The sequence below is a fragment of the Pleurodeles waltl genome, chromosome 9 (assembly GCF_031143425.1).
Source record: "Pleurodeles waltl isolate 20211129_DDA chromosome 9, aPleWal1.hap1.20221129, whole genome shotgun sequence".
Taxonomy (NCBI): domain Eukaryota; kingdom Metazoa; phylum Chordata; class Amphibia; order Caudata; family Salamandridae; genus Pleurodeles; species Pleurodeles waltl.
The window spans coordinates 424,840,437-424,866,655 of NC_090448.1; the positions used below are offsets into that span (position 1 = coordinate 424,840,437).

The 26,219-nt window shown below is 45.1% G+C and overlaps 1 protein-coding gene across 2 annotated transcripts in view; it reads left to right on the top strand.

Annotated features, from left to right (window-relative positions):
• AKT2 (AKT serine/threonine kinase 2) overlaps positions 1-26,219 on the top strand; it is a 524,320-nt gene that overhangs the window by 495,064 nt on the left and 3,037 nt on the right. The window lies entirely within an intron of this gene.

The window sequence follows — 26,219 nt, forward strand, 5'->3', positions numbered from 1 at the left end:
CAACCCTAATTGGTGTACAGGGGTTAAAAATGACAATCTCAAAAGCTCTCTTTTCTGGTGGTATGGGCGAGCAGTTATCAGCAGGTGGTGCTAAGCATTTGTTTAACACAGAGTCCATAAATGAGGCATACACTCAAGAAGGAACGTTGTTTAAAAAAACGTTACTTTGTTTATATTATGTTTCATCACCAGAATACTTTCAAGAAGATAAATACTGTTGCAGTTTTATAAAGGTTTAGCAAGTAACAGTTTTACTCAAATTAGTGTTTACGTGCTCAAGGTTCCAAAGCACTTTTACTGCAAAGCAGTTCTTACAATCAGTTCTTGGGGGTCCACTGTAGGTAGAAGGATGCTAGGGATATATAGTCACAAACCAGAACAGCAGTTCAGATTTACCAGCCCTGGGTTGTCTGGGTGCAGTGGTGCTAGTCTTGTTTCCTGTGCATCGCACATCTGGCGATGAGGGGGAGGGCACCTAGAAAGAGTACAAGGGGGGACTTGGGAACAAGTCCAGGAGCTCTCGAAGGGGCTTGGTTGGTTGGTGTCCTGGGAGCAAGAGAACACCAATGGTTGTCAGGGATCTTGGCCGGTAAACTCTGATGCCATGGATATTTGCTGTCAGTGCTTCTGCGTCAAGGCACCCTCAGATATTCGGGGGCCTGCAAGAAGAGAGACAAAACAGGACAGCTGGACAGCTCTAGAAGATGTCCTTGGCAGGGCTGACATCCCTTGATGGCGTGTCTTTGGATTTGTTGTTGGAGTCTGGGTTGGGCCTCAGCAAGCCTTGGTTTTTGTAAGGGGTCCAGTACCTCAGGCATTGGTGCAGCTCAGCTCCGGTTGGTCCTGATATCTTTTCACTTGGAGGGGGAGATGGGACTGGTCCCTGCGAGTGGAGTGACATCCTCCTGGACAGCTGCTGCATCGGAGGACCCAGTGGTCAGCAGAACCGTGGACCAGATGTTTGGGCTGGTGCCTGAAGGAAACAGGGAAGTGGGTCCTCCAGTCCAAGAGAGATTCTGACTGACAAAGTGCTGGAGAACCTACGCGGCTTTTAGCGTCCTCACATCTGCAGGACGAGTCACAATGTTAGGATTGTTGGGACTGGAGCAGTTAGGTAGGCAGGGTGTTGCGTCAAATGTCCTTTAGTCGTCCGCAGTTCTCGTTCCTTCGACTTATCTTTGGCCTCTTTTCCTTTGGGTCAGACATATCTGTTCTTCTGGTGTGAGGGGGCACCTAATTACTCAATTTAGGGGAGTGTAGAGTAGTAGCAAATAAGCTACTTACCCTTGGGGTGACTAGACCCCCCTGTATAACCACTTCCTGTGGGGAGTGGGTGTAGTAAGCAGGCCTGGTGTGTGGCAGGTACCTAAGGAATTACATCTTATACTAGGTCCAGCTATTCCCCCTTAGTGAAGTGTAGGCAGTGTCTAGAAGCCAGGCTATCTAGAGGTAGCTGTGGATGAGCAGCCAAGGCTTATCTAGGAGACATGCAAAGCTCATGCAATCACACTTGTAGTCTCTCAGCACTTATATACATGAAAGAATCACGCTGTTAAAAAAAAATGAAGGTAGTTTATTTTAGTTACACAATACCAAAATTACTAAAAGGGCAATAGTCCCTTAGGAGGTAAGTAAACATGCTAAATATGTGCACTATTAATCAGAAATAGGCATAGAAAAGGTTAGAAAACAGTGCAAATGTAGATAACCAAAACTGACCCTAGGGGGAGGCCAAACCAGACACTAAATAAAATGGAATGCGAACACAGCACCCCCACCTAGGTAAGTGAAATGTGTAGAGGGGAGCTGGGGGTACTAGAAAACCACAGAGGTAACACAATACCCCCAAGCGACCAGGAAAGCAGGAGTAAATCACTGGAATTTCCCCCAAACCACCCAAAAGGAAGAAAAGAAGACAACCCAAAAAGACTGCAAGATACCAGTGGTGGATTCCTGGAGAAGACGACCTGTGGAGAGAGGGGACCAATTACAGAAGTGTCAGTGGATTTCAGGAGGAGTAGGAGTTGCTACCAACCCAGTTGTACTTGCAGGAGTTGGTCAACGGTAAGGAAGAACAGGTCAGCACTGCAGCCCTGGAGCTGGAGAAGAGTTCCTGATGGATGCAGAAGAATTCCCACGCTGGAGTGAAAATTGCAGACGGGTGTTGGTGCAGGAATTCCACCGACCAGCCTTGACAAAGGCAAATTCGTGGTTAGTGGAAAAGTAGAGCTGCCGGGGACCAGCAAGACCCAAGAGGACTCAACCCAGAAGGGGGAGTCAGAGGTGACCCTGAAAAAAACTGAGTCCACAGTAGCAAAGGCAGCACCCACAAGACGGGGACACAGAAGTTGCAGGAGGAGCCCATGCTGCACTACAGAAAAGGATCCCACGCCGCAGGAGAACCATGCAGAGGGCTGTGCATCTCAGAAAGGAGTGCTGGGGACTGGAACTACACGTTGTCTGAAGATTCCTTGGAGGAGATGCAAATAAGCCTTGGCAGCTGCAAGAGATGCAGTGCACGGGGGTACTGTCCTGCGTGGGAAGGAAAAAGGCTTACCTCCACCAAAGTTGGGTAGCCTACAGAGAGGACCAAGAGGACTACTCCGGACCACCACCTGTGATGTAGGATCCACGCAGCTCAGGAAGAGAGAATATCCACGCAGCCGGTCGTCTTTGCAGCAGGTACCTGCAGATGCGGGGGGAGTGGCTCCTTCACTCCAAGGGAGATTCCTTCTTTCTTCTAGGCTGGTCTTGGATTTCCACTTTTTTGTAGCCTCGTTATTTCTGTGAAGAAAAAAGGGCAGCTGCACCTACTACTGTGCCGTGATCTGACGCAGACGACAACGCTGGTGCCGGGCTGCCTGCGGCTCTCCCAGTGGGTGGAGGCGAGTGGTGGTGGCGACGCGGATTCAGGCAGCGTGGGTGCTGCTGCGAAGTGTGCGAGGCGTGCAAGGTTTGCACAGGTCCTCCATGGTGCCGCGTGAAAAGTGTACCTCTCCATGGCGGTGCTTGGAGGTGGCGCAGTGAGCTGATCCTGCCACTGCTACTGCTGCTGGCCCTGCTTGCCCCCAAGTGATCTGTGCTCCTGTGCTGCCCTGCTGGCTTGAGTGGGGGGCCCGGCTGCCCCTTGCTGCTCCTCGCTGCCCTACCCCACTTTGGCTGTTGCTGTTGCCATTTCCTGGTGGTAGGTTGCTGGGTACTTGGCTTCTGGCGTAGCCTTCATGTGGCTAAGACCAGGCACACAAATGAGGAGGAGAGGAGAGGAGTGAAGTCGCCAGATGCCAGACACCAAACAGATGCAAGTAAGCGAGCAAGCAACTTGACGATCTGCTTTGACTGCTTGATATTAACCTTTAGCAGCCAGTAATAACCCATAAACAGTCGCCAGTCGAGCTGCAAATGAGCAGCCGCTAAGGGGCGAAGAGAGGAGACAGATAAGGAGAGGAGTGGAGCAGATGCTAACAATGCCTGAGGGACAGTTATATCGCGTATACTAATCGCTGAAAGGCTGTGTTAGAAGGCAAGAGCCCAGCAACAACAACAAACAGAAACAAACAAAAGTCATTTAAGGCTCTCAAAGATTTAGCAAGTAACTAAAGGTGAAGTCAAGTATCCCCTGGATGTTTGGAACAAGGGGAAAAACAAAGAGAGCTAAGGAGACCAACGAAGGACCAGCCCGCCCAACAAAGCTCCAAAGTTCAAAGCAGGAGCTCGACCATCCGCAAGATCCCGGGTCAGATCAGGACCTCAGGACCTCACAATTAACCCAAGGGAAACTCGCAAGGCAAGCCGAGGCCTCAGCTTGGGATGCTCAACAAAGCCCAGTCGATGAAAGTGAAGCAGAAGAGAGGACGGGTGGGGCGCCCTATCTGGACTTGGAACCTTGCGCTGGCCCCGACGAATTGGAGGACAAGAGACCCAGTGGGAGGAACGGGCGGAGCCTGACCCACAACATCGGGTACGTAACATCAAACGTATGAGAAACTGAGAGGGGCCCCACAAGTCCCCCAAGCAGGAAACAACAGAACATATCAACGCACATGGGATTAGCTGGGAACAACTGGATTAGGAGAGCCAAATCAAAGGCATACACTATAACCAACTATTATAACTATCTTACCTCGACCACTGATTGGCTGCAGATGCAAAGCTCCATGATTAGTGACTCCATAGTACAGCCACTGGGGAAAAAGAGGACGCCAAGGCGAGGGGAGCTAGAGCAAGTGGAGATTTGGCAGCTGGATATTCCTTTACCTTTGCCGCGTTCATCAAGATCAATGAACGACTCCTCGAAGGGTGGTGAAGCGGAAGTAAATAATCCACCAGAGGGGGGCCATTTCCTAGGGAGCAAAGAACAAGTCATGAATTCCACAGGAATGATTTCCGTGCCCAAACAGGGTCATCCAACCCTGGGAGCACCTCGCAAACAATTCTTGCAGAATGTGTCCAAGCAGAGCCAATAGTACATCAGAATATAAAGGGGCCCAAAATGGAACCACCATCAACAAAGCAGATCCGTAAGCTTTCAGCGCCGCAGTCCTATTATGGAAGCCAAGTAGGAAAAATCAATTCAACACTACGTAGACACAAAATTAGTTCATTTAGTCTAGAGCTCACCTCACTCGACAACTCTGCAATTGGCAATATAGAGCCCCAATTAAACAGCATAACATCAGAAGACCTAAATTTCCTGGATGGCGATCTAATAAAAGGCCTTGGGGTCAAGGATGATGACCTCAGAAGGCCATACATTTAATAAGCATAACAGGCAAGCCTGGGGAAAAAAGAGACGATTTCTCACTAGATCAACCAATTCTTAATACCATGAAAATGATATGTACAACCTTTGACTTAATTGCAACAACGATCATGGCCCAGTCCCTTAAACTCGACAATCAACTGGAGCTGACCAAACAATTTACAGCCTCAGTAAAGACCATAGATTATGGTATGGCCCTGGTAGAGGGCGTTGTCAGGGAAAATCTGCGACGACAGGCTGTGGTTGACAAGGTGGACAGACAAGCCTGTGGACCATTGCTGGAAAAGCTACTGGAAGTCCCGAAGGTAATAAAAAACATAATTGAAGATTGCAAATACAGCCTCAAAAGCTCCTATGTGCGCAACCGCGAGCCCACAGAAATAGAGTCTAGAACTCCAGGAATGCCAACAGATAGATAAGAGCCATCAAGCCTGGGGTGAGAAGACTGCCCAAACGCGAACATTTGCATAGACAAGACAGAGGGAAAGAACGGAAGCCTTGCACCAGGAACTGAAGCTTCAAATATAGCAGAAAAGAGGGCCCAGAGCAAAAGGCCTCAACAAAGAGGGAAACGGAAAAATAAATGGAAAAAAGTCGGAGGGAATACAAATGTTACAACAAAAAAGGAACCAAATCTGTTGCAGCAGTTAAGCCCAGCAGGGCAAACCAGAAAAATTGCCGAACAGCTCGCCCAACAGCAGCACATAGATCAAAACATCAAGACAGTGTGTCCTGGGTAAGCAATGGCCAAAGATGGCAACTTCACGAATAAAAACTCAGGGTTATTGTGCGACAAACGCTGAATACCCACAGCACTTAGGGGAAGCCAAGCACTTACCCATGGGACAGGTAACATAAAGAGGCCGGAAATAGATCTAGTAACAAACCTAGGGTTAAGTGAGGCAAGCAGTTCCTTAGCCAATGGAACACCCAAATGGAGTCCAGAGATATCAAAATCAAAGTCAAGCAACAGTAAAGACAAGAATTCCGGAATTACCAAAAACAGAAAATTTAGTTCAAGTACATTACCCAAATGTAGTGGGGGAATCATAATGGAAACTGCCAGCGATTCTTAAACTCCACTTCCTAGGGGACACCACAAGCCAATAGTAAAAGCGAAATCAGGAGGGCAAAGAGCACTGAGCCAACAGGAAGCGAACTAAGTACAAGAATAATCACATGTGTGGAAACCAATGACAATTCCTGTACCTCGGACAAAATCAACATATTCTCAGATCAGTCTAGAAAATGACAGTAGCCAGCTCGTGGAGCCCTTTCGTGCCCAGCACTTGACCGGGAAAATGAAGTAAAAATGGAAAACTGGCCATCAAAAAGGCAAATACATGAAGGGCGTAAGGATACAGAGATATATCAGGGAAGGATAAAAGATTAGGAAGAGCCAACATCTACAGGATTGGTAACTATCACCAATAGTAATGAAAAGGAAGATAATCGATCGCAAGGAAGTTGGTCGCAGGGAGGCAGTGAGCATACCGAGAGCCACACTGAAAGAACTAAAGAGCACGAAGAAGTGATCATGTTTATCCCCGAGTATTCCTCAAAAGGGGAGCCAAGACATTCTAAACAGGTGTAATATTCTACAACTGGTTAATTCCCTGCCAGCCTTTCAGAACGTAACAACTAAAGACCTGCTCTCAGTAAGATTCACACAAAGAAAAGGGTTAGAAAGTGGGGAATCAACAGAAACAGTCTGGGTTTCGCTATGGATAGTAAAACAGATTCTGAAAATGCTCCAGTCTGCTGAAGAGCTGGGGAATATCCATTGTCATCCCCCAAAAGGAACTGTATCCATCAATATTTCATGAAAAAGCTCCAAAGTATAATGTGCCAAAGCAGGTACGAGGCAAAAGGCAACTCTGGGTCGATATTGCAGGGAGCAATTAGCTCCAAACAAAAATTACCCGAACGAACAAACCTGAGCAACGTGAGGTTCCGCTTGCTGGTTAACTTCCCAAGAAACATCATGGGTAACCCTTTACTGCCACAGACATGTGAGGAACAGTCACTTAGAAGCCTGTAGCAAAAAATGGATTGCCTTAGAATTTTTAGTGATGGACTAGTTATATCTTTTGTACTAAGTTGGAATATTGCAGGCCTAAAAGCCAAAATGGAGGACAAGGACTGGGTAGAATTTATTAAAGAATAAGATATCATTTGCTTCTAGGAAACCTGGTCTACTAACGCCATCGATCTAGATGGGTTCTCCACCTTTCATCTACCCGCAACTAAACGCAAAAAAGAAAGACCAACAGGAGGCTTGATTATCTGGATTAGAACTTCACTGCTGGAAAATTCTGCAGTAACACATGTATTAAACAAGGAAATTCATACGCTAACAGTAAACTACAAGGAGTGGTCACTCGAAATAGTGAATGTGTATTTCACTCCTATCAACTGGGTTCAAGTCAAGCCAGGAGTGCGGCTGCTCAAGGAATACATCTTAAATAAAAGGTCTAAAAGCCGGCGGAATCCAGGATTTGACCACATGCATGACTATCCTCATCAGTTCTGTAAAGGCATCCTACTAATATGTGACTATTTTAACACCAAACCCCGTTCTACTCTCTGGGATGAACAAGTAGTAGAGGAAGATCATGCATGGAATATTCCGATCCCTTCTACTCAGCGTTGCCAAGACTCCAAGAAAGGAGAACTAATCTTTGAAGCTCTTAATAGAAGGAGGGACCCGTACACTAAACGAGAGAACAAACACAGACAGAGCTTTCAAATCTACTTTTCGAACTGGGAAAATGCAAAGTATTATTGACTACATGGCAATAAACATTGAAGCCTGGCACTATGTTACTGACATGGAAATAAGAGGCAGGATAGAGAGTGACCACGGCCTGTTGCTAATGGAGATGGCCTACCCGGACATGAAACATGGGAAATCTGAACCCCCATAAAAAAAAGATATAGCCTAACAATAGCCCTGAGACTAAACAGGAATAACATTGTAGGGACAGACGCGGTCGAATCTTTTATGGGTGCACCTAGTCAAACCTGGTTGTCATCACTCTCCACGTTCCTTAACCTACCAGACAATGAGGCCTCACTCTTTTTGCATAATTTCAACAATTTGCTATTACAAACATCAAAGGAAAGAACCAGGCAGCTCAAAACCAACCCAGAAACGACTGAGGGCTGGTTCGACGATGAGTATTTAAAATTAAAAAACACGCTATCACAAGCACTAAAGAACTGGCACCGAAATAATTTCAATGAGCAACACTTTTTCGAGTGCAGGCAACAATATTAGAAATTACTCTGTTATAAGAAGAAGACTTTTCCACACAAGCTTTGGAAAGACCTCTTGCATACAATCTCGACTGGAAACTCTATACATTTCTAGGAGATAATTAGGTGGGGATGTGAAGGCCCCCCAAAAAATTTAGAGTTGAACATCAACCCACAACTCTGGGTAAAGCACTTCGCCGCCCTGTATCAGGAAGAGGACATGACTGTACCTGGGAGCATCAGTAAACCAAATATTCTCAGCCATTGATCAGATGGCAACAACCACAAATCAAGCAAGGCATTGCCATCCCAAGAAACCAATGTGGTATCATCAAAACGGCCCATTGTATCAGAATACGAAACACAGGATTAATCAGTCCTCAGTAATCTCTCCGGTGCAAACTCTGTGCAAATAACACATGTTTTTCCAGGCGCCATGGAGCGAGCATTTGAATTCAGTGAGAAAGACATAAAACATGTTATCCTTCTCCAAAAGCCGTACCAGGCTGTAGGTCCAGATGGCATTCCCTCAGACGTCTACCGTAACCAACTAACGTTATGGCTACCTGCTCTAGCTCGCCAATTTAACAGCGTTTGGCACTTTGAGGTAATTCCGCATTCATGGAGGAAATCAATAATTGTTCTAATTCACAAAAAAGGGCCAAGGGACATGGTGTGTAACTACAGGCCAATCTCATTGCTTGACAGTGTTGGGAAAATGTTCGCCAAATTGATCCAGTCACGCCTAGACCAGTGGTTGGAGGATGGAGATTTATTATGGTTACATCAAGCTGGTTTTAGGAGGGGCCAAAGCACAACAGATCAACTCTTCAAGCTGAACATGATTTGTGCAAAGTATGTCGCCCTAAAGGACTCCCCATTATACCTGGTCTTTGTGGATCTTCAAACAGCATTTGACAGTGTGAATCGCCAAACATTATGGCAGCTACTGTCAGAAATGGGAATACCAGGAAAAATCTTAAGGCTGTTAATCTTACTGCATACAGGAAATACCGCCAGGGTCAGATACAGCGCGAGAAATGACTATACGGCAGAGATTCCAATCCAGCGAGGTGTTAAACAAGGCTGTGTCTTGGCCCCACCTCTATTAAGTTGCTATATAAATGAAGTAGGCCAAAACCTGAGGAACTTAAACTAGGACGTGCCGAAACTAGCCAACAAAAGCATACCTATCCTGCTCTTCGCAGATTACGCTGTACTACTGACAAGAACGGAGATAGCAATGCACCGTCTACTAAAGGGCTTTGAATCATTTTGTGCCTCGAGGAACATGGCGATCAATGAGGGCAAAACCAAGTTTATGATTCTCAATCAAAAACAGAAGATGCGAGTGACCTTCAGGGTAAATAAAAAGCCCCTGGCACAAGTGGTCACCTATGACTACCTGGGCTGCAGGCTGGATGACAAATTGACATGGAAACCGCAAGTCTATAAAAGTAACATCTCCATGGACCAACAAGCTGGAGCCGTACTCAGATTTGCAAAAGCCACAGGTAATCACTCTGTGAGTTCTGCACTGCTTGCATACAAAACAAAAGCAATGGCCGCAGTATTATATGGCGCAGAGATTTGGGGATTCAAAAAGACTACACCAATACAAGTAACTGAAAACAAATTCATACGTCGATTACTCTGTCTAGGCAATGCCACACCGATGAATGTGATAAGAAGAGATCTAAAAATGAGGAAAATTGAGGATTATATTGCATTGGCTCCAATAAGATTCTGGATTCGCATTTCGGCAAAAGAGGAACTTAAATCATATAAAGATGTATTGATTGACATCATGAATCTACAAAACAATAAAAAAATGCCTTGGTTTAAACACATCTCTACCCCCCTGGCTGCAATAGGCCAGGAAGAACTCTGGTTTCATCAAGAAAAAGCAGAAGGCCTAGTTTACTTGCTATAAAAAAAAAGTCATATTGGGACCAAAAGACACGGAACATGTGCGAAACACTTAGGGGGTTATTCCAACTTTGGAGGAGGTGTTAATCCGTCCCAAAAGTGACGGAAAAGTGACGGATTTACCACCAGCCGTATTACGAGTCCATTATATCCTATGGAACTCGTAATACGGCTGGTGGTATATCCGTCACTTTACCGTCACTTTTGAGACGGATTAACACTCCTCCAAAGTTGGAATAACCCCCTTAGTCCTTTATTTAAGCGTTACATTTCATTTAATCAAGAACTCAAACCTGCTGCCTTCATAGATAGTATCTACCCAGAGTAAAAAAGAGCTCTTTATTTTAAATTTCGTATGGGCACACTACCAGTGACGGTGGTGACTAATAAATGGCAGCCTGTCCCCCCGGGTAGATCAGACTGCTGTCCATGCCTTCATGGCGGCCAAGAAACATTATCCCATTTTGTTTTATTATGCCACTTTATGCTCGAACTTCGTAAACTGTACTTACAACCACTTTTCAGAACACATGGAGTCAGGAAGTGCAAAGAAGCGGAAGTGCTATGTATGCGATCAGATGTTAAACACATCGTGATGATGGTTTCAACATACATCCTGGAGGCATGGAAGCTACGTTTATCAATGTACCTGCAGCTGGCACAAGAATAACTGCTCTCGACATCCCACTGGTGTTACCAACCTGGGGAAATTGGTGTAGGATGAGGTAAAACAGGAATAATTTCTGGGACGTCATCAACCTGGAGGTTTGTACTGAAAGGTCCCAAATGATTAGCGCCAGGTTAAGTTATTGAATCTTTAGATCCATAATGCCATTACAGAACAGTCTAGTGTGTTATGTAAATAAACTATGGCACAATTGGTTAGCCGCAGTTAAAAAGAATGTACATGATAATTTAGGGTATATTAGGCAGCGTTGTGGTGCATGTCTAAGCACCAATGTTAAGTGTAGTTTATTGACATGCTTTTTATTTTACGTGATTTTTAAAGCGTTATGTTTGATTGGTATATGTAAATGTGTAATTGTTATGGCCGGATAGGCTGACGACAATAAATGGTAAATGGGTGTCCCCACACTCACAAAGTCCAGGAAAATGGATCTGGAGTTTGTGGGGGCACCTCTGCTAGTGCAGGGGTGCCCTCACCCACAGGTACCTGCACCCTACACCCTGCCCTCTGGGCTGAGAGGGCCTACCAAAGGGGTGACTTTATAGTGACCTGGTGCAGTGACCTGCAGTGAAAACGGGTGCATGCACCCGTTTCACGCAGACTGCAATGGCAGGCCTGCAGAACCCTTTGCATGGGCTCCCTGTGGGTGGTAGAATAACTGCTGGAGCCCATAGGGATCCCCTGGTACCCCAGTGCCCTGGGTACCAGGGTACCGTATACTAGATACTTACATGGGGCGACCAGTATGTGGGAAGAAAAAGCTACAGTTACCAAAATTTACAGGAGAGAGCATATTTACTGAGGCCCTGGTTAGCTGGATCCCAGTGGACACGGTTAAACACACTGACAACAGGGAGAAAGTGGGGGTAACCATGCCAAGAAAGAGGGCACTTTCCTGCGGTGGGCATAACCCTGTCCCAGAAGGCCTAGTTCCACCAAAAAGAAGATGGTAGAACCCTTTCTCGAGTGCCCACCCCAGGTAGCCCACTATAGGGGTGTGGCTAGCCCAAAGGTGGTACAAACCTGCTGACTTAATTTGTTCTCCTGTCTTAGTGCCGAGTCGGCCTCAGGGCTGGGGGAGCTGGGGTTCATATCAAAGGCAGCAGGGCATTTTAAGTCCCTGGTCATGGTATGCAGATTCAGTAGCCATCCTGCTGGAGTAGGTGATGACACCTCCCTCCGCAGCAGGCTTTGTTTCTGGCCTCTGAGACCACGGGCTCTCACCTCTAGTGGGTCAGAAACCTGTCTGTGGGGTGGCAGGCTGGCCGAGAACAGTCAGCCAACACACTAAGAGACTAGTGGGGTTCAGGGGGCACCTCTAAGGTACCCTGTGGGTGCATGTCATAATAAATGGGAGTCTGGCATCAGCCTGGATTTATTAAGACTAGGTGTTTGATACCAAACACCATAGTTTTCAGTGAAGTCATTATGTAGCTTGGGAACTCGTAATGACGAGTGCCCAGTACATAGCTTAAGATGACGTCCCCACTCACTTGCGATTTTCAGCAATGGAGCTGGGCATCACAAGTTCATCTCTGCTCGTGCAGGTATGCCCTCACATCATATATAATGCACTTTGCCTTAGGGCTCAAAGGCCTGCTGTAGGGTTAACATACATATATTTACTTGCTGTGATTAGGGCCTGGCACACAATGAATGTGCCATTTTGTGTTTTCACCTGGCCTGCACCAGAACACGCAGACTTAAATGGCAGATGTGTGCAGCTTTTTTAGGTGTGTCCCATATGTGCTGCAGCTCTTACAGACACTCTCCACTACCCATGCCCTAGTTCCAGGGGTACCTCTTATTAGGTACTTACAAAGGTAGAGGAGTGTGTGCCAATTGTAACTTTGTTACCTGTTTTTAGGGAAAGAGCACCGACACTGGGGATCTGTTTACCAGGGACCCAGTGCAGCTCAGTCAGAAAACCTCAGTACCAGTAAGCAAAATGTGTGGGTGACCATGTCCAAAAGGGGCACTTTCCTATAAAATCTTCCAATATTAATCTCATGCCAGTCTAACTTCAAAATCTAAAAAGGCTGCTTCAAATAAGTCATCTGTTTGCATAGTGGCACTTGGTGCATGTTGTGACTTGTTGCCATAAATATCACAGCAAAGTGCTTTACTAGCTAAATATGAGAAGGTAGCATGAAGTGACACCATCCCTATTGCTTTGTGTACAGTTGTATATAAAAAAAAAAACATTTTGTGAGTAAATGCAAAACTGCATTTACACCCACATGCTTGTATGCATTTACATGGCCAATTAACCATTTTAGAATGTCTTTCAAACTGCAAACGTTGAGTACCACTTCTGTAAAAATGAACCTTTACAGTGGTGCTCCAGCAGTAGGAGCTGCTCCCTGTGGCACTTCTTGGAACAAGGCACTGGGTTCACAAATATCCTTAAATCTCCAACAGCTCCAGTTGCGTTTGCTTGTGCTTTTTTGTGGCCATCTTGACCACTGGCCCATCTGCAATCCGGCAACCATTAAGGAACATCTCGTAGGCAACTTTAGGGACTTCTCTGCAGCTCCTGTACTCCACAGCTGGACTTCATCGACCCGGATCTTCACCTACAGAAGGGTGGGCATTGCCTCCTGCACACCTGTAAACACTCCTGCGTGGACTTTTGAAGGTCCTCTTTATCCACAATCCACCGTTGGGTTCCACTGGCGTGGTCCTTCTTTTGTAATATTCCATTTACGAGTCCCCATGTTAGCCTATAGGACAAACCAGGTAACTTACCTCTGCTCACCTGGTCGCTGGGGGTCTTCTAGACACTTATCTCATGGGGTTCCACTCTCTCCCATCCCTTGGCTAAGTACTCTATATCCTCTGGTGGGGGATCCATTCTCGCATTCCACCTTTTTAGTATATGATTTGACTCCCCCCCCCCCCCCCCCCCCCCCCCCCCCTTCCCCCTATACGGCCCTTGCTATTTTATGGTATTTCATAATACTTACCTGTGTATATTTTGTTTGTACTTACCTCCTTAAGGGGGTTTGCCTATAGTAATCTAGTTTGGTGTTCTGGAATAAAGTACCTTTATTTTTGCAATACTGTGTGGGCCCTTTCATGTGTGATAAGTTACTGTGTGACTACTGTGGTATTGCAAGTGCTTCATACTCCTCCTAGACACGTTTTGACTGCTCACCACAGCTACCACTAGAGAGCCCTATAGACATTGTAAAGATCCAGAGATTTCTCCAGGCCCACACAGCAGGCACCCTCATGAGGATACTATAGCAGTGGACACAGGGGCAATAACGAAGGTAGAGGAAAGGGCACCACCCCCAAAGGGGCTGTCCTTCCCAAACAGTGAACCTTGTGTCTTTTCTCCCAACCACATAGCATCTATTGGGGGAAGGTTGCAGGGTTTTTTGTCTCGTTGAGCAGAAATCACTTCCGACAGTTGGGTTCTCGACACTATACAAGACATACAGGACGGATACTCTCTCAAACTTTTTCAACCACCATCACCCACAGACACATTGTTCCCAGAACATCTGCGCCTCTTTCAACAGTTCAGCACAGTGGAAAGGAGATGTACTCTTGGTGCTTCATTACCCCTAAAAAAAGATGCCTCCTTCAGACCCATCTGTGACCTCAGTCCTCAACAGCTACATTCTGTCAGAATACTTCCATATGATGACTACAAGAAGTCATTCCTCTGCTGCAGTAAGGCGACTATGCGACCGCCCTCGATCTAAAGGACGCCTGCTTCCACATCCTTATTCACCCGGCACATCAAAGATATCAGAGGTTTGTAGTAAGTAGACAGCATTTCCAGTTCAAAGTGCTCCTTTTCGGTGTCACCATAGCTCCCAGAGTTTTTACAAAATGTCTGACCATGGTAGCAGCTCATCTCTGAAGAAAAAGCATCCACGTGTTCCCTTACAAGGATGTCTGACTGATTAAGAGCTCCACACACCTACAATGCTTAGCGCAGTGCTTCCAAACCTTTTGACTTCTGAGGAATCACTACTGGAAGCCGCGGACCCCCAAGCAATTTGTAAGATTTAAAATTTTAAACATTAAAACAGTGATTCACAAAAAATAGACAAACAGTTACACACTAAACAAATACTCGAATTACTAAAGATTTTATTATTTTGTATTGAAAAAATATGCAAAAATAACTTTTCAGTGTTTGGTTTTATTGCGGAAAGTTGAATCCTCCGGTCCAATGATACATTTTCCAAGCAATTTCTGAATTTATATTTTTTAGGTACATGAGATCTTAGAAAGCTTTTTCACATAAATATATGGTGGGAAAGGAAGGGTAAGTGCCTATCATCTCTCCATAGCCCCTCTGTCTTCATTTGCTTTATAGCACCTTTCATACCAGTGTAAGGTGTCAAAGTCCTTTACATTACACACATATAGAGACAATTAATCAGGCGTGTGTAATCAGTGTATAGAAAATGTTACATAAGGCAAAAGGGACTACAACGTGTAGAATTCACCCATACTGGTAGGCATTTTTTTAAGAATCGAAGCAGTATTCCAGTGGTCCAACTCTCTCATCCACTGAAATACCTTTTTAGTCTGAATGTGGGCTATCAAATGAGGTATGGACCAATTCACCTCAACAAAGTTTCTTAAGACTACAAAGGATTGGTAGACTCACCATAGATCCAGTGTATACTTTTGAATCTTGCACCATCACCAAATTATGTTTTAAAATTGATACACTGAGTTGAGACAGTAAGTCCAGAGGCTATTTATTAATGCACACTTGGAGGACAACAGCCAACACATTTATCTACCTGGGGCTTTCTCAAGGCTATTATGTATCACAGGGGTGTGCAAATGGTCTCATTTTTACAAGAGAACATATTAGATGACCAGAATACACAAACACTTGTTTCACCCCCCCTAGGGTATATCTACCTAGGGCTTTCTCAAGGCTGTAAAAATATAAAATTTTGAATCAATTAAGGAATAAAGTTGCAGGAGCTACATAGTCTCACTCACCCTCCGAGATGTGGAAAGAAAAGTTAATGAATGATTCCAAAGTTCTCCTAACTAATATGGTGCAAAATAAAAATAAATTGTAGAAGGTGAGGATAAAATAAACCACGACGTAGAAAAATTATAAAGAAGTAAAAAAGGAATTAATTATATCCATATATTATTATTCATGCGTTGATTAGTCATTAAATGTTAAATATATAAATTGTTAGTAGGACAGGTGCTGACAGATTTGAGTCAACTTTTGGAAAGCAATTTGTTGGAGGATCATTGCAACCAAGAAAATATCCTTGGTATGTGAATAAGATGATAAGATAAGACAAAAAAAAAACCTTGTATCCTATAACCATTGCCGCAATCTAGTGCAACACTCCAAGTCAAATAAGGTGACTATAGACAAGGTTCATATCGTACCTATCAAATATCACAGGGGCGTGTCCATTTTCTAATTTTTCCAAGACAACATATTAGAGGACCAGAACACACAATCTAAAGAAAATAAGTATATAAAGTAATGGACTTATTTGAAACATGTAATTTAGAAAGTAAACAAGTATACAATTTCGAATAACTGTGAAAAACTTGTTCAGATGCATGTCCAATTTTAAAATCAACACACGCTTCATGTTACAAATATATGCTAAAACCAAATTTTACTAGCAATTTTGCAATGGTAGTTCATATCTAGGATCCGAGGGGCCCCACTGTCACATTTTACCAAAAAGGATTGTACATCATGAATAAATGCAGCCCAGTATATACGATTATTACTTGTGTGTTACAATTATTTAAAAGCAAATAGAAACAATGCATTATTGCATGTTACAAAATACATCAAATAAATATTGTTTGTTTTTTAAAAGGCCTAAGCAGATTGTCCATCATAGGAAAACCATCATAGGTTCTAAAACCCCAAAATTGAAAGGAATACATCAAATAGAGAAAAACTATATATAATAAAGTGAATTAGCACATGATAATGTGAGAGCAACCTTGAACTGATTACACCAGACTGAGTGTTACATCCCGATATATGCAGCTACCCGCAGGACATACCTGATCTAGGATTTTAAGAAGCATGTATTCTTTCGACATAAACGATGAGCCATATGACCAGAGTAATAAATGTAACAGTCAGTCAACCCCCGAGGTAATTGGGCCAAATCAAACGTAATTCATAGGCTATGAATGAAGGTTAATCCTAAAGGAAGACTTCAAATTTATTATAGTAACCTACAGTAATCTAAAATATCACTTACCAGTAAAGGGACAAACAAAATGTTATACTGAGAAGAAAACCTCGTTATGATTTGAATCCCTCACAGAGGCTTGGCGTTTTAGTCCAGCGCCATATTTGTGGGAACAAGCCTGTCGTCCTACTTTTATTATCATGGCCCGGAAGATAAGTCACTCCGTCCCCTTATTTTGGTAGCCATGATGGAGAACTTTTGTAAACAGAGCATTAACATTGGAATAACATCAGTTAGAAATGATTAATAGTGTCTCATGGAAGTACAGAGAAATTGCTCAGAATGTGTTGTCCCGCATAAAGTGTGAATGTAGATAATGACGTTATTTCCTAGCGTCATATTCATAATAACTGATCTATGGTCATCCTTTAGTAACAAATCTATTGTCCTTCTTTTATTATCATGGCCCGGGATGTGATTCCTGGCCTCTGTTTTAGTCGCCATGATGGAAAGCGGTAACTTTATTATCAAAACATGACATAAAAGTGAGGATGATGCCATAAAAACGAGCTGAAACATAAAAAATATGTTCTCGTCAGGGGAAAAAGGGGTGGAAGGTTAACTGAAATTGATGTGCTAGAAAGGGCGCCATGTTAGAAGTAAATAACACTCGTTGGGTCCGAAAGTCGAGTATTAGTGAAAATTAACACTGGCACCATATTCACTAATGCAGATAGAACTTCCCACCCTTAGGAGTCACCACTGTGAAATTGGATAGCCTTGAGAAAGCCCCAGGTAGATACACATGTTGGCTGTTGTCCTCCAAGTGTGCATTAATAAATATCCTCTTGACTTACTGTCTCTACTCGCGTATCAATTTTAAAACTTAATTTGGTGACGGCGCAAGATTCTGCCGTATATAGTAGATCCATGGTGGGTCTTTCAATCCTTCGTAATCTTAATTTCTTTTTAAGAATGCTTGGCCTGGAGAAGCACACACTCTTGATTCAGTGCATAATACAGTCGTTAGAGATGACTTTAATAAAATTATTATGATATTATTATAATAGTTTTTCTACCCAAAGAAACCTCTTTTTTTAGCAGCATCAAGATAATGTAAGGCTTTGGGTAAAACATAACTTTCTAACTTGTATCATGCAGTTTGCATGCAGCTTTTTGATGGCAGTTCATGGCTCACTGTGCTACATTACGATTCTAACTTATGAACTGCACAGTAACAAAAGAATCTTTGTGACAAAAGCAGTAATTCACTGAGCTAGGCACATAAAATACAGTTCTTTGATATGCATGGTACACGTTCTTTGCAGCAGTCATATTAACCATCTGCACTACCTTAGATGAGTCAAAACTCCCATCTCTCTCCAGCAGCTACATTAGTCACCAAGGTTATCTTGCCACTTGACAATTTTACTGTTGCCTGAAAACGACTGATTGTACAAGGAACTTTGCAGTGCTTTCAAAACTGCTGTACAAATGAAGTAACAAATATAAAAACACTTATGTTTCTGTCGAGAGGTCCCAGCTGGAAAAGTTCCTGCCTGCTGACTGCCTGAATGCTGTTCAGCTACAAAACAAGAGGGCACAGCTCTTCTGCATGTGAGTGACACGTGGCCAGAAGTGGAACAGGGGCATCAAAATGCTCTGTACCCAATCACACACACACAGAGACACCAGCAATGCTGTGCGAGCACAGCTCAGACAGATAATAAAATAAGGCTGATCACCCTTCAGCTTTGCAGCTAAGGCTGAATGGTGATGGGCCTGATTTTATTTTATTCCTGCAACCTCTGCGCTGTTATTCACCGCTCTTTTGTGCTGTGAAAGTGCATGGCTGTTTCCTTAGCTAACAGCCGATCCCAGTACCTTCAAGTAGGAGAGATGTTTAGGTAGGCGCTCAAAACCTCAGGACCTCCTGGAAATGTGGCACGGACCCCTGGGGGTCCGCAGACCACAGGTTTGGAACTTCTGGCCTAGCCCTATGCAGATTATCATCCACACATCGCACAGTTTAGGTTTTGCCATCAATTTGACCAAGTCACACCTCCATCCCCTCCAAGTATAGCCCTTTCCCAGGGCCATATTGGGAACAGGGGTGTTAAAGGCTTACCCCAGCCATGCAAGAGCACCAGAGTTCCAAAACCTACTCTCACGTTTTTTTGCCGGATTGACCTGTAACTGTCCCAATGGTGATGTGCTTGCTATGAACAATGGCAGCTCAGTGGTGTCATGCGGAGGGTCAGCTAGAGGATCTAGTGTTCGTGGGGAGCTGCATGTGCTCCCTGCAGTGGTAGAGCACAACATAATGCAAAGAAGGCCCTTCCTCGACCTGGTTCTGCAGGTCACCATTGTAGGAAAGTACCCTCTTTTTCGCATGGTCACCCCCACCTTTTGCCTGCTGTTAGTGTGCGTAGACTGTCATTGGGATCCTGGGAGCATCTGGGTGGCCAGGTCAGGCAGGTGACATTGTAAACCCCTCCTGACAGGTGGTCACCTTGCAAGGTGACCAAACCCTTTTTTAGGGCTATATAGGGACTCCCTTGCAGGTGGGTCCCCAGATTCGACATGCAAGACTCCACCAGAACTCCTCTGCATCGTTTACTTCTACTTCTGGCCACTGGAACCGCAACTGGATTCTTCAGGAACCGACAAGATTGCAACTTCGGAGGTGACCTCGCCTTGCAACATGGTTTCCCCGGCTCCTCCCAGCAACTGCAACATTTCCCTGACTATGCATCCTCTGAGGTCAGCAAGACTTTAGCCTGCACTAGGAAGCAAGAAGGAATCTCCCTTGGAGTGAATGAGTCACTCCCCTGCATCTGCAGGCACCTACAGCAATGACGTCCAGCTGCTTGGATCTGCTCTCCTCTGGAACTGCTTGGATTCTGCATTGCAGATGGTGGTCTGGAGTCTTCCTCTTGGTCCTCTCTGCCCGCTGTCCAACTTGGGAGATGGTGAACCCTTTCCTCTCCTTGCAGGGTGACTCTTGCAGCAACCAAGGCGCGTTGCCTCCTGCTCCAGAGGTATCTTCAGGTTCCGAATAGCCCCAGCCCCCAGCACTTCATCTTCGCAAGGACAGTCTCTCCTCTGCTGCTCCAGCAACGTAGGACTGCTCTCCAGGTCTGCTGATTGGGCCTCACTGCAGTTTACTGTACCTGCTGCCAGTGGGTTGCCTGTGGGGGCTGCGACTGGGACTGCTAACTCTCCGGACTGCTGAGGGTCACCCCAGACACACCTCCAAGGGTAGAGTCCCCTGGACCTTGCTGGTCCTCTTCAGCCTTGCAACTCTTCTTTTGCTCCTCTTGCATTTGTCAAGGCTTGGTGGTGCCTGAGCAACTGACCATCTGCGACCCGACGACCAACGTGGGACACCTTCTGCACCATTCCAAGGACTCCTGGTCTCCACAGGTGGTCGTCATCGTCTTCCCCTGTCGACCCGAATCATCATCCACAGAAGGGTGGTTAGTGGCTCCTTTCCCCACAGGTGACACTATCGTGGACTGGACTCTGTCCCTTTCTTTTGCAGGTCCTCTTCTTCCAGAATCCACCTTTGGTTTCCTCTGGTCTGGTTGCACAATCCATTTTCTAAGTCCTCTTGTTAGTCCTTGGGAAAACCAGGTACTTATCTCTGCTCTCCCAGTCGTTGGGGGTTCACTAAGGTACTCGCCTCTTGTGGTACTGAGTTCTCCCAGCTCCCCTCGAACTACTCCATACCTTTGGGTGGGCTACTTCACTTCGCATTCCACTATTTTAGTATATGGTTTGGCCCTCCCCAGGCCCTCGCTATTTTATACAATTCCTACCAATGCTTGTTGTTTCTATGCTAATTCCCGATTGCTATTGTATGTATTTATATAGTGTATACTTACCCACGGTTAGGGAGACTTCCTATAAGTAATCTAGTTTAGTGTTACTGTAATAAAGTAACTTTATTTTTGTAACACTGTGTGGTTCCTTTCATGTGTGATAAGTTAATATGTGACTATTGTGGTATTGCATAAGCTTTGCATGTCTCCTAGATAAGTCTTAGCTGCTCAACCACAGCTACAGCAAGAGAGCCCTGGCTTCCTAGACAATGTCTTCAATCACTAATAGGGGTTGCCTGGACCTGGTATAAGGTGCCAACACCATAGGTGTCCACCACACACCAGGCCAGCTTCCTACAACCATCACCACAGACTCCTCACTCACTGGCTTGGGTGTGTATCTCAATCACCTCACCATTCAGGGAACGTGGTCCTCTGCCCTATATTCCCTTCACATCAATCAACGAACTGCTGGCTATTCAGCTCACACATCAGGCGTTCTGTTCTCTCGCAGACAAAATGAGTGCCATGTTCTACTTACAGAAACAAGGGGGCACACATTCAACAGCAGTAGCCCAGGGCATTTAGCGATGGCCGAGACGTCAGGGAATCTTCTTCTCCAACCCATTCCTGGAGTGGACAACAATCTTGCAAACCTGCTTAGCAGGACACATCAACAAGTCTATGAGGGTAACTCCAACCCCTTGTCCTACTCCTGTACTTTCAGCGGTTTGGGTTACCACACCCCCCAGTCCATGGGCAATGCACTATGAATGAACTGGTCATGGATATTTGCCTACGCTTGTAAGCCTCTCCCTCTTCTACTGTTTGTAGTCAGCAGGCTGAGCCAGACATTCCTTACCCTCTAATACCTGGCAGCTATGGTACTCCACTCTGCTAAGGTGTCTCTATTTCCCATGAGAAGCTCCACAACAGGCCTGACCTTCTTAGTTAAAGCCATGGTACTTTCTGACTCCCCAATCTTCAGTAGCTCAACCTTGCAGTTTGGCTCCTGAGATCTTAAAGTTTGGTTACCTCAACCTTCTGGAGGAGTGTGTCTGTTGTTAAAGAAGTTCATAGGCCTACTACCAGAGCCTGTTAGGCAATCAAATAAAATCTTTTGGACACTATTGCCTTCCCAAACATTTCAATCCACTTGCAGCATTGGTACAAGACATTGTCTGTTACCTCCTTCACCTTCAAAAGTTAGGACTCGTCTACACCCCCATTTGGTTGCATCTTGCTGCTTTGGCTGCCTAACTACTGAATAGACAGCACACTTTGCTCTTCAGAGTACCAGGGTTTAAGGCTTTCATGGAAAGTCTTAAGCTGTTTTTTTCTGTCCTGGATGCCTCCTCCGCATGTGTGGAACCTTATCATTGTTTTTACTAGACTCATGGGCCCTCCTTTCATGCCACTTCATTCTTGCCTTTGCAGTTTGTCGTGGAAAGTAGCTTTTCTTGTAGCCATGCTTCTCTTTGATAAGTCTGTGACATACAGTCTTATGCTGGAAGAGCCTTAATTCCAGGCTCATCACGTTAAGGTGGTTCTCGGAACCAATCCTGACTTCCTCCCTAAGTTGGTGTCCAGCTTCCATCTAAATCCGATAATAGTTGTCAGTCTTCTTTCCATGTCCAGAGTCTGGAGCTGAATGCTTTTTAGATTCGCCTGATGTCAAAAGAGTGCTAATGTACTACATTGACTGAACAAAACCATTTTGTAAGACACAACAGCTGTTCATGCCCTACTTTAAGCCAAATAAGGGGCGTGCCATTTCCAAGGCAGGAGTTGCACGTTAGCTTGTCAAGTGCAGTCAGTCTTACATTAAAGCTAAAAGGTATCTGCCACCCCTCCCGGACCCCATTCTACTTGTATGGTTTTCTTAGATAACATACCTCTAGGTGACGTTGGTAAAGCAGCTACCTGGTCTATTCGGCACTCCTTTACTAAGCATTACTGTGTCTATGTTGTGGCCAGACAAGCTAGAGTTGGCTAGTCTGTCCTTCAAACACTATTGTAGTCTTCTGCAACATCCTCAGGCTGAGCTACCACTTTAAAAGGACTGCTTTATAGTCCGTGCACAGCTACACCTATACATGCCACGAATGGAAAATGTTACCCTGTAAGCCTCTGTTCATGGCATGGAGTGCTGTAGATTCACAGGTGCCGACTCTCCTTCCCGGACGTCGGTTGTTGCACATACTCTTTCTTCTCCCCCCCCACCCCCCCATATTGATACTTTCTACTTTGCATGATCATTGTTTACTGCATCTCTGTGCTCCGTCTCAAGTCATGCCCTCCATACTCGAAAAAACAATCTAACAATGGAGCGGATGCCCTTGTGCAGTACCACTGATGGCTGGAGTTACCTGGTCCTCTGAAAAGACTTATTTTGAAGAAAAACAAGTTGTATACATCTAAGCCCAACCCTAGATGGAGGAAGTATGCACAGCATACTAATTTATTTCCAGCTACAGGTTCCTAACCAATCCCATCCATCTCCCCATTCTGAAGGATGACTAAAGGTAGAATTTCTAAGATCCTATTTCTGATTAATACTTCTAACTGCAGATTCTTCACCTTGTGAATTTTCACAGGTGCCAGGCTGGATCTAGTTTTTTTTCTTAGTAAATCCCCTTATGTGCCATTAAGTGGCATTGTGTGGCTCCACACAAACTCTTTCCACCTCAAAAATGACCCCAGAGCCACTGATAGCTGACATCCGTGTGCACGGATGTCACTTCATTTCTTACCTCATAATTTGATGTGGATCTCAAGTTCACTGCCTCATTTTCAGTCTTTTAGCAGAGCATACTTTTGTCAAACTTTTATACAATGTGCAGGGCATGTCTCCCCTACAACTATGGGTTTCAAACCCTGCAAGGATTGTCATCAGATTCTGGTGTCAGACCACCACTAGGTATGTCTCTGGTATCTACGTTCCTCACACAACTCTGTTTTGTGATGACTGCGCCAGGGAAAACGCCAAGGCCATTTAAGACCACAAAGCCAAGCTCTATGTTAAGAAACATGCCAAAAAGCCTGTACAGACTGGTCTCGCTCAAAGACATGGATGCATTCTGAAGGCTGTTCTCAAGAGAGGTCCTCTTCCCACACCAACTCTTCAGGTAAGTTAAAGTCCAAGAAAAAAACCTAAGTCTAAATTTGACTCCCCTTCTTACTTCCACTCTCCACAAGTGAAGTTGTGCAGATATCAGGGTGCCTCCTGATCTAGGTCCCTGTCCCGCCGCAGAGCTGATCCCATCAGCACATGTCAATCCAATCCTAATTCCTTGGTCCTTCAGCAAAACTGCAACTGGTTAAACCCTTAAATAGGGGCATGTTACGTATATTTAGCACCCTACCTGCTCCCTCTGGCGCGCCTACGCGAACCCAAGGTTCAGAGGAAGTCTCTAGGTAGACTACTGTTGCTGGATCCAATCCGGACACTTACTCTGCCTCTTGACACTTTGGGGCTCATCCTGACTCCAGGTAGGCACCTGTCCAGACTCCTCACCTGGCAGAAAAATCCTCGTGTGTTACTCATGTGTCAGTGCTGATGACACCAAAATCGTAGAAAGAACCAATTGCGACTTTGAAGCGACTCCACCTTGACCAAATACACATGCACCTCAGACAGTTCTTCAGCCCCACTGGGACTCAGATGTGACGTTGACTCTACCAGTCCATTTTTATAGGTCCAGAACCCCACGATGGTGAAGACAGGGATAACGAGTCCCCCACTTTAGAGAGGTCTCTGGACACCTGCCTGAAGTGTCCACCTAGCTTTTCCACACAGGAGTCAGCATATTTTGACATGGTCATCAGGAAGGCTACAGAAGTCCTCAGTTTGTAACTGCCACCCTTGGAGATAACTAATGTTCTCACGGAAGTCCTGCATCCTGGGCAAACATCTCCAAAGTCAGTCCGCCCATACAGTGAGACCTTTCTAGATACATTAATGGGCACTTGGGCCAAACCTGGATCTTGTGTGCCTGTGAATAGGTAAATTACCAGGTGGCCTCAATCTGCTCCATGGACCCATCTTTACTCCTTCAGGACTCTACTCAAGAGTCTCTTGTGGAACAAGCTTCCTTGAGCGAGTACAACTCCAGCTCTTCCCCTTGATATGGAGTCCAAATGCATGGAGACCCTTGAGTAGATAATGTTCTCATCTAGTCTAGCTCTCAGTTCAGTCAACCCCTTTTGCTTCATACGATGTTGAGTGAAATCCTGCCTATGGTCTCTGGTGGGTTTTCTGCCAATTTGGACCATACCTGATCCATTACCAGATGCTGGGACGTTCGCAATCAAATTGGTGCTGGACACCACAGATTGTTTGAGTAGTGCAGTCGGTAGCAATGTGGTGCTTTGCTGCCATGCCTCTTTGAGACCACAAGCTTTTCCAGTGATATCCAAGCTTCACCGGTGGACATGTCATTTGATGGCACCTACCTCTTCAGGGACCAGCCGATTTGGCCCTGTAGCACTACAAAGAAAGGAAAACTACAGAGCACTCCCTTGGCCTTTCAGCGGCTGAGTGGCAGTATATTCAGCAGTACTCTCCTTTTCGAGGCCTCAGAAGGGGCATCCAGCAGAGATGATGCCAAAGCTGTCCTCAGCCATAACAGACCTCCCAGTCAGTGTGAGGTGAAAGGGCGGGTGATGTAACTGAAACATCCAGGCCCTGAGGGGCAGTGCACTACCCATTCTCCCACACCTCCCAAGCCCTTTTAGTTTGTCCTTGGCTGGCACAATGTTAGTGTTGGAGGCAGTATAAATTATTAATTACACGGGTGTCAACACATTACATTGGATAGATGGGTGCTTCAAATGATCCAGAATGGATACGCCCTACCTTCCTGTCCACTGCTCCTCTTATGCCACCTACACCACAGCGACGTTCAGAGGAACAGATGTACATCCTGCAAAGGGAAGCTCAGGCTCTTTTTGACAAAGGAACTATCAAGCGGATGTAGGCATCAGAAATGGGCACTGGAAGCTACTCCCGTTATTTTCTGCTGTCGAAGAAGGATGGAGGCACAATTATGAACAATTCCAATTGAGGAATCTTCATGAAGGAGTAACTTTTAGAAGAACAATTAGCATAAGTTTGGTGACATTGTTTCTGATAGATACACATCTTCCAGATCATGTATTTTCTTAATGTTCCCATCTCCTGCTGAGGGTTTAGTTTTCAAACAGATGTATATTTATGTTGAGATTGTTTTTTTCTTAAGCTTTGAGTCCACCTTCTTTGCATTTCAACCGATGTCAATTGCAGAAAATAATATAGAACTGCATTGCCAGGCATTGGCGTAGTGCCTTCCTGAGACCAGTTTTCTTTTCTTTGGTGTCTCATGGAATAGCAATTGGTGCCACAACAGCAACACATGGCATCGGTGATGAAGAATTGACAAAATAGTCGTCTTGAATCCACTTGAGGACTGCGAATGGCTTAGTGTGAGAAGTCAGTCAAAACTGTATCAAATGTAAGCAGCTTACATAGACACTGAGACCTAATTCAGTTGTTTGATATAGTGAGTTTGTGAGAATTTGGCTAAAATGTCTACATCATTTCATTGGTGTGCCTG